The sequence below is a fragment of the Microtus pennsylvanicus genome, chromosome 20 (genome assembly GCF_037038515.1).
Source record: "Microtus pennsylvanicus isolate mMicPen1 chromosome 20, mMicPen1.hap1, whole genome shotgun sequence".
Lineage (NCBI taxonomy): Eukaryota > Metazoa > Chordata > Mammalia > Rodentia > Cricetidae > Microtus > Microtus pennsylvanicus.
Window position 1 is genome coordinate 17,107,370 of NC_134598.1, and position 8,222 is coordinate 17,115,591.

The following is an 8,222-nucleotide window of genomic DNA, read 5'->3' on the forward strand; positions in this document are numbered from 1 at the left end:
TATATAACATTTCCAAATGGATAATTTTTTGTTTGTTTGTTTTTTTCGAGACAGGGTTTCTCTGTGGTTTTGGAGCCTGTCCTGAAACTAGCTCTTGTAGACCAGGCTGGTCTCGAACTCACGGAGATCCGCCTGCCTCTGCCTCCCGAGTGCTGGGATTAAAAGCGTGTCCCACCACCTCCCGGCTCAAATGGATAAAATTTTATAAATCTTCCCAAATGTTGTTTCTGCTATTCTCTACAGGCATATAATCCAAATAATCTTTTTGTAGTCCCAGTCTAGTTAAAGATTAAAACTGGCTTTGGAGTTTAGTCTCTCTCTCTCTCTCTAAACCCAAGCATGCTTATTAAAGAGAAATCCAAAATCTTTGTCTCATGAAAGAAGAGCCACCTGATATGAAATAAAAGAAAAACAGATTATTTAAGGACTATTTTATTGCCACTGATCTTATAATCCTTTGGTTTTATATTGACTCTTTAACAACTTTTCTTAAGGTATAAAATTTATAATTTTAATTATAATACATATGTATCCATTCACACACTAAACTTTTTGCCATGATATTAATGGTCATACATAGAGTATTAACTGATTCTAGGAAAAGGTTTCCTCTACCCTTCTGTGCGTGATTTTGAAGGTTTGATCTATCAGCCTCTGCAGTGAACCACGAGCACACCTAACAATAGCCTCTGAAGACTCCAAAAGGAGAATGGGACCCCATTACAATTCCACCAGGACTAGGGTAACACCACTTACAGATTGGCTTTGGACTACAAACTGCTCAGAACAATTTCGAGGTGGCTAGCTGAGACGATTCAGTCTAACAGACTACTCTAGCCAGGACTTGAAATAAGCCCTGCACTTTCCTATTATGCAAAGACTGGACAACAAAATGATACAGCTACCTATCCCAGGACTTGACAAGTAATCTATTTTTTTCTTTCTCTCTTTCTTTCTTTCTTTCTTTTTTTTTTTTCTTTTTTTTCTTTTTGGATTTCCTAAAGATACTGTCGCCCTCTGTCAGCAGGAAAAAATAAGAATACGACATTCCCAAGAGGTGGGTGGTTTTTGGCTGTTCAATGGGGTATGGATATGTATCATTGTTTAGAGGGGATTGGTTACAAGTTGTTGTTGGTAATGAACAGGAAAAAGGTAAACAAAGGAAATTAGACTCAAGGTTCTTGTTTTGAAAAGAAAAAAGTGGAATATAGACATGATAGGATAAAAGGATAGATTACTAAATCTACCCTGAAAAGAAAAAAAGGGAGGATGTAGATATAAGATAAAAAGGTAGATTATTGAATCTACTTTTAAAAAGCAGCTACTAATTTCTAAATGTTTTATATTGAATAGATTTTTGTATATTGTATACAAATTTTATATATTGATACAAATTTGAGATTAATTTTGTTAGAACATATTGTACATACATTTTTACTCTTGGTCAAGGTATTGGACCTATACAGCTCATTTAACAACATAACACAAATTTCTAGTCCTTGAAAATTATTACTACCTACTGTTTAGGATAATAAGAAAATGCAGATTAGTAGTTAATCACTTATTATAATTAAACTTGTAGCCTCATTAGGTATATTTTAAAGGTAAGACAAAGATATATTTTAGATAGGTTATCTCCAAAAACTTCAGAGATCTACAGAATAGGGCATTTAAAGTGTTTTAATAACATAGACTTTTCCCCCCCACACACAAAGGATTTCTCTGTAGCTTTGAAGCCTGTCCTGGAACTAGCTCTTATAGACCAAGCTGGCTTCTAACTAACAGAGATCCACCTGCGTCTGCCTCCCAAGTGCTGGGATTAAAGGTGTGCACCACCTGGCACATAGACTTTTTTTTGACAATGGGATATGTTTGTTCCTGGCAGCACCAATCTACTTCAGAAAAGATAATGGGCATCAAAGAAACTCCACATGAAGTTTACATTCTTTGTGGTAAAAGTAAGCACTGGCCAAGAAAATGCCCTTGCCTGGACTGCTGACAGTATGCCGTTGTAATTGCACAAGCAGAACACAAAAGAAAGTGACTGCCAAACATTCTCAAGACAAGGCAGGAGGGCCCTTCTGAATATCCTGCTTCACAGAAAAGTCTGTCAGATAAGCTAGGCTTGCAGGCCAAAGATGGATGCCCCAATGCTGCAGAGGAACTTTGGGTGATTCTCCAGGCAGCCAGCTGTTTCTGTCATTTCTCATTTTGTGGAAATAATTTGCTTGCACTTCATGCTTACTCAGTTAATATTATTTCCTTCTTGCATCTCTGAGGGAATTGAAGACTCAATAGTTAATAGTTTTCCTTGTTTACCTGACGCAGAAAGCAAGTTATGGAGCCAGGCGATAGTGGTGCACGCCTTTAATCCCAGCACTTAGAAGGCAGAGGCAGGCTGATCTCTGTGAGTTTGAGGCCAGCCTGGTCTACAAGAGTTAGTTCGAGGAAGGCTCCAAAGTTACAGAGAAACCCTGTCTTGAAAAACCAAAAAAAAAAAAAAAAGGAAGATATAATAGAAAGTGAGTTAGGTACAAGACTTTGAACTCACTAAGAGAAGGGAAGATATGGAGTATTTTCTCTGAATTTGTCAAATGCAAATGGACTAGACATTATTGATGCATTTATTGTCTGTATATATTGTATATAGTTATTGTACTTATTGCATATAGTTATTCCTATATTAGTTATAGCCTTTTTATTTTAGACAAAAAGGGGAAATGTAGTGGTATTTCATTTGTATTTTAATAAATAAAACTTGCCTGAAGATCAGAACACAAAGCAGTCACCTAGTCAGCCATACACACACCTTTAATTCCAGCAGCCACACTAGTTAGCCACAGAGGCTGGGCAAAGGTGGTGCACACCTTTAATCCTAGCACTAGAGAGGAATATAAGGCGAATGAAACAGGAAATCGCTCTCTTTCAATACGAAGATTCTGTAGCGGTAAGAGCTCTCTAGTGGCTTGACTACTTTCCTTTTCTGATATTCAGGCTGAACCCCAATATCTTTCTCTGGGTTTTTATTATTCATAATACACATGAGTGCATACAAATATGCTCATACATACAAGCACACACAAAGAGAAATGTTTAGAAGCCTATTAACTGAAAAAACACTGAATTCTAGAATAAAACAGAGAGGAGACATCTTCATGGTTTAGACTCACCCATATTACTAGAGAATTGTTCAAAAAAAAGTTACAGTAACTTGAAAACTCCTTGGCTTTTGTTTTCCAAAGCAATGAACAGAAAAGTGTGGTGATAACGATAATTTCTTTTAAGACAAAGTCTAGGGGTTGGAGGGATGGCTCAGCAGTTAATAGTACTTGCTGCTCTTCCACAGGACCCAAGTTTGGTTGACAGCACCCATATCAAGTGACTCAGCATAGGCTATAAACTCCAGGTCCAGGGGATGGATGCCCTCTTCTGGTCTCCACGGGCACCTGCATTCATGTGCACCCTGACACACATGTACTCATAATTAAACAATACATATTTCTAAAAATTTTACAGGGCCAGATTTTCTGCCACTCATTTCCCTTAGTTAAAGTTTTACAATTCTGAGGAATCTAGCATTCCTTGTGATCTATGACAAGAGACAGTACACAATTAAGATTCACTTCTTTCAGAAAACATTTTCCAAAAAAAAAAAAAAAGTTCGAGACCAGCCTGGTCTACAAGAGCTAGTTCCAGGACAGGCTTCAAAACCACAGAGAAACCCTGTCTCGAAAAATCAAAAAAAAAAAAAAAAAAAAAAAACAGAAAACATTTTCCCTCAAAGGAAACTACTTGTGGGGAATGGTGAAGAACTCCTGTAAAAGGAGCACCAGATCAGGAATTCAATGTCAAGTCTGACTACAAAGAATTTCCTTTTCTTTTGTTTGACTAATCTACCACTCATTCCCAAAACTATTTGGGGGGGGGGGGGGGGAATGCTTTTCGAAACAGGTTTCTCTGTGTAGCCCTGGCTGGACTAGAACTCACTCTGTAGACCAAGCTGGCCTTAAACTCAGAGCTCCGCCTGCCTCTGCCTCAAATGCTGGGACTAAAGCATGTGTCACCACTGCCTGGGTCTCTCTACCTTTAATTAAGTTGCTAAGCCAGCCTCTTGTTTTGCATTTATTTATTAATTTATTCTGATGGGTAGTGCTTGTGTCACAAAGGAGAGTATGTACGCGTGCGTGTGTGCGTGTGTGTGTGTGCGTGTGTGTGCGTGTGTGAGTGTGTCTCTGCGTGATGACCAGAGGACAACTTAAAGAAGCTGGCAAAGCTGGCAGTCAGCAGAGCCCAAACTCAGAACTCAGGCTATCAGGTTTGTTAACAAATGCTTTTACCAGCTAAGTCTCCATGTCAGCATGCTCAAGCCGATCGTGAACTCCTTCTGCAAATCAAGTGGGCTTTGACCTTGTGATCCTCTTGTCTCAGACTCCCAAGTAGCTAGAATTACAGGCCTGCACCACCAGGTCTGGTTTTGGTCCATTCTGTCTCATCCTCTTAAGATACCAGGTTACCTTCAGATATACAACCTACTCCAAAGCGTAACATAAAAATGCCCTTCTCCAAGCAGTTCCCAGGTTAAATGACTTGTTCCCTTTATCCTCTCACTACTTGTACCTACTTTGAAAGACACTATCACACAGTCCAATTGTTCTCCAGCCAAGTGTCTGGGATTACGTTTTTATTCATACAATAACTGATAAATAAAGTGGGTTGTTGCTATTTTGGAGAGTTTCACTGCTGGTGAATAACAAAATGGATTATTGCTACTGTGGAGCATTTACATCGCCTAGAAAGATAACAAATGTAAATTTATTTAGGGTAAAGCCTGGGCATATGGAGTTCCAGATTAAAGACTTCTTCCCTTTGAGGTGTATAACTCACAACATGTTTTGGGAAGAAAAAAGAAAAAAATTGCCAAATCTTCTAGATTGAAATTTGATTTCACACTTTTTTTGAGGGTCTGCAGTATAGACTAAGGCAGAAGAATAAATCTAACGTCTCTTATGTGGTTATTATATACTGACATGAGATCTACACACATTGGTCCATATATTTACCCATGGTTCCGCCCACAAGAAAACTACTTCAACCACAATTGCTTGAATTAAGTACTTCTGATGATCTTCCTGCATGCAGTCACCTACATTAAAAGTTTCTCAGAGGTTTGTGGGGTTTTTGTTTGGTAAGTTTTTTAGGACAGGATCTCAAGGCTAGCTGTAAATCCAAGGTGTCCCTCCCTTCTCTATCTCCCAAGTGCAGATCACCAGCCAACACCACACCCAGCATGTCGTTAGCCCAAAGTTGTACTTATGTCTCATTTGTAGGTCATAGTTATAAGAAAAAGGTATGATCTTATCCTCACTTTTGATTACCTGGTATTCCAAGATTATTGGTATTCATGTTTTCAACTTTGGATATAATACAAATGTCAAAATATAACTCTTCAAGTATTGCTGTAAGGGCAAAAGTTTTCAAAAATAATAATGCAAAACATCTATAAATTCTTTGTCTAAATTATCAATTGCTGATGAATTAGTAATTGCCCAAACCAAGTTGAAATGTACTATGCCCACTCAATGTTAACATCTTGCAACAAAGATCTTTGTGTAATGGCACATTTATAAATTTATAATTGTCTCAATTTTTTAAAAAGCAGCCCGAAGAGAACTTCATCTCAAAGGACTGCATAGCTCTCTCCAAAGTATATATTTTTAACTGTCAATTCAAAAAAGAATTTAGAAAATTTTGAATTTTTTCTAAATATATATAAATTTTTATATTTTATAAAAATGATATTAAAAATGTAGATATTTTACCAAATATCTAAGTCCTATGACTATGTTAAGAAACATTCACTTGCTTCAAAAATACAACAAAAGTCAGGCAGTGGAATACACATGGCAGACAGAAGGTTGAGACAGGAGGATTTTGCCAAGTTCCAAGGCCAGCCTTAGCCTTGGTATAATGAATACCATGGCCAGCTAGGCAACACAGCAAAACCCTGTCTCAGAAAACAAAAGCAAACAAACAACAAAACTGAAATGAAAGACATTTGCACAGATGAGACATTCAGTAATGACCACAACTCAATGAAAGGAGTAAACCATGCCCAGTTTTAATTAGATAATCACTTCTAGGCACCTGTGTTGATCTTTGTGGCTCAAACTGTTCAAACGGAATTTGACCGCAACAACTTAATCTCCATAATTAAAGACCTTTACGTAGGTCTTAAGTTTCATCTATTCCCTGTACTGGCACTTTAAACAAGCATACTGTAGTCATTCTGCAGACTTGCTACCAAAAGAAAGAGTAACATATTTGAAATTGGTTGCGTTTTTTAATAGAGCGCATCTTAAATAGCATGGCCTTTTCCTTCCTTCACCAACCTGTTCTATAAAACTAGCGTCTTAAGAATCTCACTGCAAAGCAGGTTCTAGCAAGCGTAGCAACTGATCCCAGTCTCTCTCTGCATGATCAAATTTAGATGAAACCCTAAGGGAGAAGAAAACATAACAAGCAATTTACCTGTTCCTCGCTTGCTCTTTGGAATCCTTAAGGTGGCAGAAACTTTTTTAAATGATTATTAAAAAAAAAAAACTTTAAGTTGCACTAAATTGGGGCTAATTACTTTAAAAAAAACAACAAAAAAAAAAGCTCTGCTATATCCAAGACGTTCTAACACCACTAAATGTTACTTAAGTCTTCCAGCAGCAAAAAGGCAAAAACTTCATTAAGTTATTTAAAGCAGATCTGCTCATATCATCGGATAACTTGTCCCATCTGTTTAGAGAGTAACCTAAGTTACTTACTTCAGACGGCATTTAGTTAAAATGAAATTAGGTTATGTTTCACAACGCAGATGTCGCCCCTAAAGAAGTGTTGGATGACTTTAGTGAATGGAAAATCTGCATCTACTGTTGCTTCGCATCCGCCGGTCTGGAGTGGGTTGCTCAATGAACCAGAAGCATGCTCCCTACCAAACTCCCTGGCACCTGACCGCTCTTTCCACCACGTAGCAGCAAACAAAACGGAAAGAAAAATAAGTGCAACGAAGACCCCGCCTTTTCTCCGGTGTGGCCAGAGGGCCACCGGAGGTGAGGTTGAGGGAACACCGCGACACTCTCTGCAAAGGCGGGTGCGGTCTGCAGAGAGCGGCACAGCCTCTTCAGGGGCTGTCACAGGAAAACCCCAAGCCTGGTCTTAAACCGCCCCGAGCGACAAAGCGTCAGGTCTTTCCCCCGCTCGCGGGGGGCTTCCGGCGAGCCCCGCCATCGCCCTGTCAAACTTCGGGAGGGGCAGACACTCGGGACCCAGAACGCAGGGCCGCCCCCGCCCCCATCCCAGGTCCCTTGCTGGGCTTTGTACCGCTGCAGACGCACCTACCGTGGGCCCCAAAACACGCCACCCCCGCCAGCCTTGCCAATCTCCCTTCCCGAAGGGACAAAGGAGCGGGGAGAGGAACTCGCGGCGCGGGGTGCCCGGGAGCGCCCACAGCCCGAGCTCGGAACATGGGACAGAGGGAGTACAGTCACCCCAAAGGCACGACTCCGCTGCCCCCCAACTCCAGGGACGAGCGCCACTCACCGATGCGGAGCCCCTGAGGAGGCGGCTCGCCGGGAGCAGGCTTCCGCGGGATCACGGTGACCCCAGAGCCCGGGGTCCTAGTGTCCGGTGGGAACCCCCAACTTCTCTCGGTGGCGGCGGCCGGCGGCAACTGCGAGCCAGCCCCGGCGGAGGGCGCAGTCTAGCTGCGGCGGGGGCTCGGCCCCGAGCGGCGCGGGAACTCGGGTCCCTCGGCCCCGCGGGCCAGGGCGGGCCCCCCGTTTCCTCCCCTACCGCCGGCGGCTCTCGGCAGCGGCCAAGTCGAACGCCGCCGCCGCTCGGGCTGCCGCTGCCGCTACCACCGCCGCCCAGCTGGGAGCGCGTCGCAGCCGAATGCTGTCATCCGCCTTGACGCCGCCTCGCTGGCCGCCGCGAGCCGCCACGAGCCTCCACCTTCCAGGCCCCGCCCCCTCTCGCCCCGGCCCCGCCCCAGCCCCGGCTCCCCGCCACGCCCCCTTCCCGTCACGTGACGCCGCAAGGGGGCGGGCCTGGGTCTCGGCTGCGGACTCGGAGCCTAGCGCCGTGGCTGCAGCCCGGACCCTGGCTGTGATGGCGAGCTCTGGCTGTCATCTCGCCTCCGGGTGCTCCTTCGGGAGGCCCTGGGGTCGAGGACCCGG

The 8,222-nt window shown here is 42.7% G+C and overlaps 1 protein-coding gene across 10 annotated transcripts in view; it reads right to left on the minus strand.

Annotated features, from left to right (window-relative positions):
• Positions 1–7,982, minus strand: part of Osbpl8 (oxysterol binding protein like 8) — a 135,303-nt gene extending 127,321 nt beyond the window's left edge. For 9 of the 10 annotated variants that reach the window (XM_075954721.1, XM_075954719.1, XM_075954718.1 and 6 more), the window contains exon 1: positions 7,588–7,982. The gene's annotated coding sequence lies outside the window, so the exon portion shown is untranslated. The remainder of the gene's footprint in view (positions 1–7,587) is intronic. The other variant, XM_075954725.1, reaches the window with a different exon arrangement.
• Between the last annotated feature and the right edge of the window lie 240 nt (positions 7,983–8,222).